Genomic DNA, 13,215 nt, shown 5'->3' on the forward strand with positions numbered 1-13,215 from the left:
TGATGAATTCTTTTTTTGTCAACTGCTAGGGGCTCCTATGTGGTTGTAGGGGCCTTGGAGAGAGAGTCGTGTAGATCAACCATCCAAAATCCTTGGAAGGCTGATTAATGGCCACACAGGAGCCCCTAACAGCTGACAAAAAAATAAATTCATCACCAGCACGCTGATCGGTGCACAAGTCTTGTGTCATCCGCAAGAACTTTTGTAGATGAGAAAAAAGATCAAATCAAGAATTTTGAGCTAGAGCGCTCGTGTACAATTAGTTAATTACACAATCGAAAAGGAGCTAGAGTGCTCTGACATAGTCGTAGACAAAAGTATTTTTCATTACAGAAGGAAGATTACGTTTGAGGTTTCTAATTACGCTTGCCTCTAATGCGCCGTGCAAGGGCCAGGTCTTTATCTTGTATTGTAACTCTCTTTGCATGTATTGCACATAGGTTAGTGTCCTCAAATAGGCTCACTAAATATGCTTCAGTTGCCTTTTGGATCGCCTCGAGTGTGACACCTTGCATGCGGAACTCTATCCGATAGCTTTGCAAAAATTCTTTGCATGTCCTTGCAAAGGGACCCTTGCAAATTAGAAGTTCCATTGATTTCTGGTAGTGCTTGATCTTTGCAAAAACTTTGCTGTAGGGGCGTGCCTTTCTTTGTTGGGGCCTACAAGGTGCTTGGACATTTTGCGGGGCAAGTCGACGGGCTCTCTAGAAGAACTTTATTTTTCTTGCCTGCTTCCGTTGTGTTAGATCTGGCCTCCCTTCTGACTATTGCTACTACTACTGAAGTACGTCTTGTAGCTCGTGCCCTTCATTGCTAGGCTGTTGCTCATCATCTTCATTGTTTTGTTCATCTTCAGGCTCTACGGGCATTTCTACGGTTCGTAGAGCTCGAGGAGGTAATACCTTGCCTTGAGGGCCCGATGTGCAGATGGGAGGGATCTACATGTCCTCCCATGGTGCCCTGCCGCCTACACTAGGCTCCCCGTCTGAATGGGGTTATCGCTCCTCTGGGTCCGTGTCTGGCTCATCATTGATGTACCCTCCTATTAAGCACCGCCAGCCTCCCATCATCTTAATCCGGCCCATTGTCGCCGTAGATGTTGAGGGCGCATTACCTATTGACTATGAGGCCGCACGTCGTCCTAGAGTTCGTAGTGTATGGCTGCCCCACGTTACGCTATGTTATTTGTGTGGTACTGATGTGGAGGCCCTATCGGTCTCATCGGGTCTCCATGGACATTGAGTACCTTGGAGCATGTTACGATTTTGCACATTTGCACGTGCAGTTTGCTTAGTGCATGCCATGTGAGGAGAAGTATCGTGGGTGGAATGTTATGAAGTTGTGAGAGAATGAGGTTTTAAATCGGAGGCGGTCGTTCACATTCGGCCACCCACTAATGTCCACCCTCCTCGGGGGGTTTCACGCGGTACACCAATTTTAATTCAAAAATGACATAAATTGAAAATTTTGTCAAAGATACAATATGGCCTTAGGAGTTCCTTGCACATATTTTGCCTACACGCACCCTAGTTTGACGCTAAGTAGCATGGGTTGCAGGGCCATGTGTACTTCTCCATGCCTCAGAACGGTGATGGGCGGGCTCATCATCCGGCTTATCTCGCAATTTCAGAGTTTCGCACACACTCCATGTCTCACTTACGTCCAAATGTGCTTCGAAAGAACTAATTAAACATCTCTTGTAAGTAGTTTGACCGTACTCTACCACCTCCATGATGCATATTTTTGAAATAAACCCCCCTCGCCCGGTAGTGCGACTTTTCCATGCCTTGTGTACTCCAAATGTCAAGTGACCCATATGTATTCATGAAGTAGGTCCCATGTGCAAATAAAATGTATTGCACCATCCCACCAAACAAAAGAAGTATTATTAGTGCGTGTCTATTTTTAGTCCTATATTCGATGTGTTAGAATGGCATACCATATAATGGGTTATGCTTGTTTCACCCCAAGCATTAGTGACTACTGCCATGAACTTGACTAGACGATCTTGAAACTCTGTACGCTGTTGTTCCGTTGTACTTGAACGAGACATTAGCTTAACCATTTTGTCAAAAGATGCCCACACTTGCTTTCTTCAATTATCGACCATTGGATTTGGATCGTTGTCGATGGTGCACTTGCATAATTCCTTCCACAGCTCCCACATCTACTCTTCCGACTGCACCTCATCATCTTCTCCGTCCTCATGATGAGCTCTTGTCATCTTTGAGGGTGGCCTTTGAAGAAACCTTCTCACTTTTGCACCACTCATGGATACTTGTTGAGCAATCTTATGAGTGACGCTCGAGCTTTTGTTAGCCACAATGGAAACATTTCCACCATGACACCCGATTGAATTCAGAAGGGCCTCTACTTGGGTCAATGCATCTATTGATCTTTCATTGGGCTTCATGGTGAATGCATAATCAATATGAAGCTTCAACAAATGATCAAATATACGCATGAATGCATGTAATGTGCAGAAATAAACATTACTGAGTGGGAAGTCAATGATAGGATCCAAGCATGCCCTGTCTAGCTCGTCAAGCATGGGGCAGCTCAACACAGACGTGTCCCATTGTCTTTCTGCATCCTCACCCACACCGCCATCTTGAGCTTCCGGCTGTGCGATGGTGCTTTGTTCTAGTCTCTTCCCTTGTGAAGTGACATTTTGACCCTTCGTTGGTTTCTTGTATCCACGAGTATAGAATGGGCAAGGCAACAAAGAATTGGCACCTTGCTTGCATCCAAGCAAGCACTTAATTGTCTTCAAATCTCCACCCAAATGCCACTCCACTTCAAATGTTCCAAATCCTTGAACATCCAACTTCTCGCCTGACATCATTTGAGCACAAATTGTCTCTGGTATATATGGAATTCTATCAAACATCCATTGGAGGACCTCGTGCATTTCTTTGGGAACTTCGAATGCACCTAGCCACCATATCTCCTTCTCCGATTGGACACTACAAGAGGGTCTATTTGGAGCATCGAATCTTCTCACTTTGCACAGAATAAGGCATCATTCATGAGTGTTACGCTAATCCTCTCAGGCCTTTGACCATTAACTATTTGAGACACACTCATCCAGCTTCAACACAAAAGCCAACTTCTCTCCTAGCACTACAAAACATAGAGGTCATACATTATAAGAACACAAAGGTCATACATTGTAAAAATGTGTGCCCTCACCTACTTAGAGATCATTGCTTGTTGAAGTTTTCTCAGGTCAACAAAAATATTATTGAACTTTGTATATTGATATCCATCTGCCTCTGCAGATGCACTTGATCCATTCCTCAACCCCAAGTGCTTTTTAAAAATGCTAGGGATGCACATTGTGCCTTCAAAATGCAGATACTCCCCTAGGCGAGAAAAAACATCTTAACTGCTTACCTTTCGGGCAAGATGAATCCTATGTGGTACAAGAAAGAAGAATTGAGTGATGCCATGCTTGCGTAATGCATCTTTCAAGAGTTGATGGACCGCTTGGTATCCCTTTGTGCTAATGCCCGCATCGTCACATGCAATCAAGACATCAAGCTCTCCTTAGTGATTGCATCCCTCATGCGCTTTGACTCTGATTTATGGAGGAAGTCTATTGGCTTGAGGCATCTCAACATAAGATATGCATGATTAGTGTGGGTCTCACTAGCACACACCTCTTGAATAAAATTTCTGAGATTACATCAGCAACTTGTTAGTGTTAACATGAAAATGTATGTTTTAATTGAAACTTGATGGGAAGAGTATGCTCACTTAGTTGCTAACACTCTCCTCTTGCAAGCACCACCACCGAGTGCAAGTGTCTCCCAGTGGAGTCTCTTTCATTCATTGAATGGTATTCTTCAATTGTGCAATGGTACTCGACTTCTCTTGAACTTGTGTGAGGTGCCGACCCCAACTCGGGGAAGACTAACCTTTGACAGCCTAATAGACTTTTAGTATGTATGCGGTTGACGACCTCCCTCGTCCCGACTGGAATACCAAAGGGATTACGAGCAACCAACGTAGTCTATTATCTACCTCACAGGGGAAACGCGGTCTCTTAAAGCCTCTAACTGTTAATCAAGGTTTGCGACCTTAAGATTACAGTAAATAAACCTTGCACTTGGTTCATAGAGTTAACACCTTTTTCCCCATCAAGTGTGAGGCATGGCCGTTAACCTTTCCCCTAAAACTAGTTTTATTTGGGTTCTCATCCTTACGGTCTCCTGCGGATCTAGAATTTTTGGAAAGCTATTCGACTTATCGGATCCACCGGGCCATGAATCGGAGTCATCGGGACTACCAATTCCCCACTTTCCTTGAAGGGCCCAGTGTTTCCTAATTACTACCACACTATTTTAAATATACAAACAGGTTCCTTTACTTTATTTACGATACTTTGTTCGTTAAAACAACCTTTCAAACGTTTCAAACAAGATAAGACATTGTTTACTGAAAGCAGTCCCTACTTTGATTTAAATTCATTATTCAATTACAATCATTCATTTTTATTTAACGACACTGCCTCCATCGGCCTTTTGGCCTTTCTGCGTCCCAACATGGTTTGTCGAGGCGTCCGAGTTCATTCACAGCACAACCCTTTCCTGGGCTTCCAGTGCCTTTCCATTGCACAACCCATCCGGGCTTCCAGTGCCTTTCCATTGCACAACCCATCCGGGCTTCCAATGCCTTTCCATTGCGCGGCTTTCCAAGCTCCTGCGCTTCCAATCGACTCGGCCTCAGGCGCTATGCTAATACATCGAAAGATCTAGAATCCGGTGGTACCAACGAGGGTAGCTAACATCTCGTCCTAAGCAACTAAGGGTTTTTAATTGGCTCATAGCCCCCGCTAAGTCCCCTTGCCCCTCGGAGATGCTCCTCGCTTGGCGAGCTTCTTGGCACCACTCGTCTCTTGCCCAAGAAAAACGAGCAGCTTATCCCATCTCAAGCTACGATGTGCTACCCTTCCAGAGTGGGGAAACGTCCCAATGGGGTGGAGGTTATGCCCATAGAACTTATTCACACGGCCGAAGCCGTCAATTCTGCCCAACTGGCGAGAATTCAATTTTACCCATTAGAACTTTTCTTATTTAAAATTTACTTTTTTCCAAACAAATTTGGGAAATTCAAACACTTCCATTTGGGAAGATCAAACATTCTTTTGAATTTAAAATACTTTAAAACACATGTGCGAGTTTCGTAGAACGATTGTCCGCATTTACGGTCAAGGTTTCTCTCAATTAGTCCCTAGGCTAAGACTAAGGTTGCGTATGCAATGCCTTTAAATTATGACATTAATTTAATTCAAGAACTTCGTAATTGAAAGCTTTTCCACTCACCTCGTGTACATTCATAGTAGCGACGACATTGTGTGTAGTGGCTGCTCCCAACGCTTCGTGTTCGCGACTAGTCTCGGCTTCGTTGTGTACAGACTCGCGAGTGCATTTTGGGGCCATTTTTCACTCACACACAATAATAAGCTCACAATGAAAATTTAAAAAAACTGACACAATTTTCGCATATAGATTGAGGTTAGCATAGAGTGCGAATATGAATTTCCGTTACAATTACCCTATTATTTTTTAAATTTAATCTAATTTATAATTTTTAAAATAAATCTAGAATTTCCTAATTTTCTAGGTATTTTAATGCAGATTTTATTAATTTCTGCATCTTCTTCAATTAAAAAGTTCTTTTTAACTCAAAAATTTGATTAAAATTTCCTAAAATTGGCAAAAATTATAGGAAAAATTCTCTAAATTCTAAAAATTCAGAATTCTGCAAAAAGTTCTAGAATCTTAATTTTATTAATTTTATTTAATTAAATTAGCTTGATTTTTAACTCTAATTAAGTGATTTTTTACCCTTAATTCAAAATTAGATTTTCATTATTTTCCCTCGATCCTTACACTAATCTTCACACATGGTACTCACATCACTTTTTAATTTTAAGATTCTCTAATTTTTTCTAATTTCTTTTCATAATTAAGAAAAGTAATTAATTTTTAATAATTAGAGATTAATAGATTTTTGAGCATTTCTTTATTGCATCATACTTATATGCTATCTAATTTCGCAAGAAAAATATCAATTCTTGCTGATTGTGCATAATTTTTCTAATCGTGATTAGCGCTCGCTAATTACAATTTGGCAAATTAAGCATAATTAGACACACACACACACAGAATGCTTTTATATATTACATTGAGTGTATAAATGCTCAAGCATGCTTTAATTAAAGAAATTGACTAGATACGTAAGAGGATTTTGATTAATGTAGAGAGAAGGAGAGTAATTGAGCTCTAATTGAGATTAATTAAGAGACTAAGAAATTAATCTAGTGCCGAAATTCACTAATTTGCACCAATTAAGAGGATATGCAACTTGAAAATTACAACATTACCTTAGCACTTATGGTCCTTGCTCCTTCGTTGTCAACTTCTCTCTAAATCTAATGAGCGATTAGGAAATTAGGGTTTTCCCTAATGTGAAACTCTAATCTCACAAACCCTAACCCTAATTTCTCTAAAGCTTAACCCTAAATTTGCTCTCAAATTTTGCTCTAAAAATTTCTCAAAAAATGGCTAAGGATGGGGTATTTATATAGGAGAGTGCAGGGCCTTAGTGAGAGGATGTTAGGAGCAGTTAACTGAGCCCATTCTCTCTCTAGAAAAGGCGCCTTCTCACATGCTCTTGACACTTGGCAATGGTTGCCTCATGCACCACACATGCCCAAGCCATGTGCCCAAAACCATGGTTTTTGCCCTAAGCCTTTTCACCATTCAATTTTGCATTATTCCCAGCAATTCCTCATTAATTGAATTGAGTCTAATGTGTACATACTTTGTTTGTTTTCCGATCCGTTTTGACCAATGAGTATGCTCACACATATAGCACAAGACTCCTTTGCGAATACGATAATTACTCTTCAAAAAATGTACAAAAAGAAATCTGAATTTGTACACTTTTAAAACTCAATTCTCTTTAAAGTTCTCGTAAGAAAAAGATTCGGAATAGCACAACCTCGGGTTGGGATATTACATTCTCCCCAACATAAGGACTTGAGATGTCCTCATCTCGCAAAGAACTGAGGGTAATCCTTGAGAAGTGAAACTTCGTCTTCCCATGTTGCATCCTTGGTTGGGTAGTCCTTTCATTGTACCAAATGCTCTCTTAGGATTCAGTTCCTAAGAATCCTTTCTCGAGTCTCAACTATTATTTCAGGTTGTAACTCAAGAATACTCTGACTTGGCATGACAATGATCTGCTCATCGTCAAGTACATGATATGGGTTCGGTATGTAAGGTTTTAACAGACTTACATGAAAAACATTATGTACCTTGAGATGTGCCGGTAGGTCCAATTTGTAGGCTTGGGATCCTATCCTTTTGGTAATAGTGTAGGGTCTACCATACCTATCCTTTTGGTAATAGTGTAGGGTCTACAATACCTTGCACTGAGCTTCTTATACTTCCCTAGGGATAGTGAACTTCTTTTGGGTCGTATTGAAAGGAAAACTTTCTCGCCCTTTGCAAATTGTCTATCCGATCTCTTCGCATCAACGTACTGCTTCATCGTAGTCTATTATCTACCTCGCAAGGGAAACGCGGTCTCTTAAAGCCTCTAACTGTTAATCGAGATTTGCGACCTCAAGATTATAGTAAATAAACCTTGCACTTGGTTCATAGAGTTAACGCCTTTTTCCCCATCAAGTGTGAGGCACGGCCGTTAACCTTTCCCCTAAAACAAGTTTTATTTGGGTTCTCATCCTTACCATCTCCTACGGATCTAGAATTGTTGGAAGGCTATCTGACTTATCGGATCCACCCGGCCATGAATTGGAGTCGTCGGGACTACCAATTCCCCACTTTCCTTAAAGGGTCTAGTGTTTCCTAATTACTACCACACTATTTTAAATATACAAACAGGTTCCTTTACTTTATTTACGATACTTTGTTCGTTAAAATAGCCTTTCAAACGTTTCAAACAAGATAAGACATTGTTTACCGAAAACAATCCCTACTTTGATTTAAATTCATTGTTCAATTACAATCATTCACTTTTATTTAATGACGCTGTCTCCATCAGCGTTTCTGCGTCCCAGCATGGCCTGTCGAGGCATCTGAGTTCATCCACAGGACAACCCTTTCCCGGGCTTCCAGTGCCTTTCCATTGCACAACCCATCAGGGCTTCCAATGCCTTTCCATTGCACAAGCCATCCGGGCTTCCAGTGCCTTTCCATTGCGTGGCTTTCCGAGCTCCTGCGCTTCCAATCGGCTCGGCCTCAGGTGTTATGCTAATACACCAGAAGATCTAAAATCCGATGATACCAACGAGGATAGCTAACATCTCATCCTAAGCGATTAAGGGATTTTTAATTGATTCATAGCCCCTGCTAAGTCCCCTTGCCCCTCGGAGATGCTCCTCTCTTGGTGGGCTTATTGGCACCACTCGTCTCTTGCCCAAGAAAAATGAGCAGCTCATCCTATCTCAAGCTACGATGCGCTAGCCTTCCAGAGTGGGGAAATGTCCCAATGGGGTGGAGGATACACCCATAGGACTTATTCACACAACCAAAGCCGTCCATTCTGCCCAGCTGGCGAGAATTCAATTTTACCCATTAGAACTTTCCTTATTTAAAAAAATTGCTTTTTTTGCCAAACAAATTTGGGAAATTCAAACACTTCCATTTGGGAAGATCAAACATTCTTTTGAATTTAAAATACTTTAAAACACATGCGCGAGTTTCGTGGGATGATTGTCCGCATTTACGGTCAAGGTTTCTCTCAATTAGTCCCTAGGCTAAGACTAAGGTCGCATATGCAATGCCTTTAAATTATGACATTAATTTAATTCAAGAACTTTGTAATTGAAAGCTTTTCCACTCATCTCGTGTACATTCGTAGTAGTGACGACACTCCCAACACTTCGTGTTCGCGGCTAGTTTCGGCTTCATTGTGTATGGACTCGCGAGCGCGTTTTGGGGCCATTTTTCACTCACACACAATAATAAGCTCACGAGAAAAATTACAAAAAACTAACACAATTTTCGCATATAGATTGAGCTTAACGTAGAGTGAGAATATGAATTTTCGTTACAATTACATTATTATTTTTTAAATTTAATCTAATTTCCAACTTTTGAAATAAAACTAGAATTTCCTAATTTTCTAGGTATTTTAATGCAGATTTTATTAATTTTTGCATCTTTTTTAATTAAAAAGTCATTTTAACTCAAAATTTTGATTAAAAATTCCTAAATATAGCAAAAATTATAGGAAAATTTCTCTAAATTCTAAAAATTTAGAATTCTGCAAAAATTTCTAGAATCTTAATTTTTTGTAATTTTCTTAATTTATTTAATTAAATTAGCTCAAATTTTAACTCTAATTAAGTGATTTTCTACCCTTAATTAATTCAAAATTAGATTTTCATAATTTTCCCTCGATCCTTACACTAATCTTCAAACATGGTACTCACATTACTTTTTAATTTTAAGATTTTCTAATTTTTCCTAATTTCTTTTCATAATTAGGAAAAATAATTAATTTTTAATAATTAGATATTAATAGATTTTTGAGCATTTCTTTATTGGATCATACTTATATGCTATCTAATTTTGCAAGAAAAATATCAATTCTTGCTAATTGTGCATAATTTTGCTAATTCTAATTAGTGCTCGCTAATTACAATTTGGTAAATTAAGCATAATTAGACACACACACGTGCATAGAATGCCTTTATATATTACATTGAGTGTATAAATGCTCATGCATGCTTTAATTAAAGAATTTGACTAGATACGTAAAATGATTTTGATTAATGTAGAGAAAAGGAGAGTAATTGAGCTCTAATTGAGCTTAATTAAGAGACTAAGAAATTAATCTAGTGCTGAATTTCATTAATTTGCAGCAATTAAGAGGATATGCAACTTAAAAATTACAAGATTACCTTAGCGTTTATGGTCCTTGCTACTTCGTTATCAACTTCTCTCTAAATCTAATGAGTGATTAGGAAATTAGGGTTTTCCCTAATGTGAAACCCTAATCTCACAAACCCTAACCCTAATTTCTCTAAAGCTTAACCCTAAATTTGCTCTCAAATTTTTCTCTAAATTTTTCTCTAAAAATGACTAAGGATGGGGTCTTTATATAGGGGAGTGCAAGGCCTTAGTGAGAGGGTGTTAGGAGCAGTTAACTAAGCCCATTCTCTCTCTAGAAGAGGAGCCTTCTCACATGCTCTTGACACTTGGCAATGGTTGCCTCATGTACCAGACATGCCCATATCATGTGCCCAAAACCATGGTTTTTGCCCTAAGCCTTTTCACCATTCAATTTTGCATTATTCCCAGCAATTCCTCATTAATTGAATTGAGTCTAATGTGCACATACTTTGTCCGTTTTCCGATCTGTTTCGACCAATGAGTACGCACACACATATAGCACAAGACTCCTTTGCGAATACGGTAATTACTCCTTCAAAAAATGTACAAAAAGAAATCTGAATTTGTACACTTTTAAAAACTCAATTCCCTTTAAAGTTCTCGTAAGAAAAAGATTCAGAATAGCACAACCTCGGGTTGGGATATTACATTCTCCCCAACATAAAGACTCGAGATGTCCTCATCTCGCAAAGAACTGAGCGTAATCCTTGAGAAGTGAAACTTCGTCTTCCCATGTCGCATCCTCGGTTGGGTAGTCCTTCCATTGTACCAAATGCTCTCTTAGGATTCGGTTCCTAAGAATCCTTTCTCGAGTCTCCACTATTCTTTCAGGTTGTAACTCAAGAATACTCTGACTTGGCATGACAATCCGCTCATCGTCAAGTACATGATCTGGGTTCGGTATGTAAGGTTTTAACAGACTTACATGAAAAACATTATGTACCTTGAGATGTGCCGGTAGGTCCAGTTTGTAGGCTTGGGATCCTATCCTTTTGGTAATAGTGTAGGGTCCACAATACCTTGCACTGAGCTTCTTGTACTTCCCTAGGGATAGTGAACTTCTTTTGGGTCATACTCGAAGGAAAACTTTATCGCCCTCTGCAAATTGTCTATCCGATCTCTTCACATCAACGTACTGCTTCTGCCTGTCGCGGGCTGCTTGGATATCCTTGTGGATAGGTCTCCTTTGCTCAGACATGTCTTCAATCATTCTCTTTGAAGCTTCTACTCTCAGGGTTGGATCACAAAAATTTAGCGGTGAAAGACATTCCTAGCCGTAGAATGCACAAAATGGAGTCATACCTATGCTTCACTGAAGTGATGAATTATAAGCAAATTCCACTAAAGGAAGGTATTGGATCCATTTGGTAGCTTCTCTGTTATAGTAGGCTCTCAGAATATCTTCAATCACTTGATTGACCCGCTCTGTCTTTCCATCTGTCTGTGGATGGTAAGCTGTACTAAAGCATAACTGAGTCCCGATAGTGTGAAATAAGGAAGTCCAGAACTTCGATGTGAACTTAGCATCTCGATCGCTAATAATCCGCTTTGGTAACCCGTGTAATATGAAAATTTCCTTTATGAAAAAACGGGCGATATTAGAAGCAGTGTGCGTCACCTTAACTGGGATAAGGTGAGCTACTTTAGTCAGCATATCAACCACTACCATGATTGAATTAAATCCTCCTTGTACACTGGGTAATCCTGTGACAAAGTCCATGCTTATGAATTCCCACTTCATTTCAGGTATTTCTAGAGGCTGAAGCTTTCCGAGGAATAGAACTCGTTCTGCTTTGTTCCTTTGGCATGAGAGACATTGTCGCACGTAGCGTAAAACATCGCCTTTCAATCCTACCCAATGATAACTTTTCCTAACTGCATTTAACATTTTTGCATAACCTAGGTGTCCTGAAGTTGGAGTATCATGGGCTTCGTATAGGATTGCTTTCTTCAAAGAAGGTTCCTTTGGTACACACAACCTATGTCTAAAGTATAGACATTCATCATCACAAGCATAATTCCTGATCAACCTCTTCTCCTTATCATTGCTCCCTCCTTCCATAACCATCTTTAAGAACTTCTTGTATTTTGGATCTGCTATGGATGCTTCCTTTACTTTGTTGATGATGGGGTTGTCAAGTACCGATATTGCTCCATTAAACAACTTCCTGCTTAAAGAATATGCTACCACATTCTCCTTTCATGTTCTTTAAACAATATCAAAGTCAAATTCCTGAAGAAGTTCTACCCATCTTCGCTGTGTCGCATATTCAAAGTGGGTTGTGTGAAAATCCACTTTAAACTCTTATGATCGGTGACAAGCTGAAACTTTTGCCCAAGAATGTCTCCATAACTTTAGTGCATGAATGACAGCTAAAAGCTCTAAATCATGGGTCGAATAATTCCTCTCATGAATTTTCAGCTTTCGGGAAGTGAAAGCGACTGGCCTCCCTTCCTGAACAAGAACTCCTCCTATGGCAATTCCACTAGCATCAATGAAACTTCAAATGGTTTAGAGAAATCTGGCAGCTTTAAGCATGGAGCAGTTGTGATGTATCCTTTTAACTCATCAAAACTATCTTGGTGCTGTGGCTCCCATACAATCCTATTTCCCTTTTTAAGAAGGTTTGTCAATGGTGCTGCAATAAGAGCATAATCCTTGATGAAGGTTCTATACCATCCGGTGATACCCAAGAATCCTCTCGTTTCACTCACAGTTTTGGGTTGAGGCCATTCAACAATGTCCTTAACCTTAGCCGGATTAACTGAAATTCCTTCCTTAGACACGATGAATCCGAGATAATCAATCTGAGGCGTGAAGAAAGCACACTTGCTTTTCTTCACGTATAACTTGTGTTGTCGTAGCAGTTGTAATACTTTCCTGACGTGCTCTTCATGATCTTCCTCTGTCTTTGAATAGATTAGGATGTCATCAAAAAATACTAGAACAAAATCGTCCAAGTATGGTCTGAAGATATCATGCATTAGTCGATTAAATGTTGCTGGTGTGTTTGTCAATCCAAAAGACATTACAGTAAACTCGTAATGACCGTAACGCGTATTGAAAGCTGTCTTTGGTATGTCTTCTTCTTTCACTCGGATTTGATAATACCATGACCTTAAGTTGATCTTTGAAAAGACCTTTGCTCCGTGAAGCCTGTCAAGTAGTCATCAATTCTAGGAATCAGGTACTTGTTCTTGACTGTCACTTGATTTAACCCTCGGTAATCGATGCAGAGACGAAAAATTCCATCCTTTTTCTTCTAAAAAAGAACTGGTGCTC

General features: G+C 39.8%; 1 pseudogene; it reads right to left on the reverse strand.

The window, feature by feature from the left end:
- Window positions 1–2,167: 2,167 nt before the first annotated feature.
- On the reverse strand, window positions 2,168–11,130 carry LOC148023343 (uncharacterized; annotated as a pseudogene).
- Window positions 11,131–13,215: the final 2,085 nt, after the last annotated feature.

Source organism: Lygodium microphyllum, chromosome 16, assembly GCF_053477565.2.
Source record: "Lygodium microphyllum isolate KBCC chromosome 16, Lygodium_microphyllum_v1.1.10, whole genome shotgun sequence".
NCBI lineage: Eukaryota > Viridiplantae > Streptophyta > Polypodiopsida > Schizaeales > Lygodiaceae > Lygodium > Lygodium microphyllum.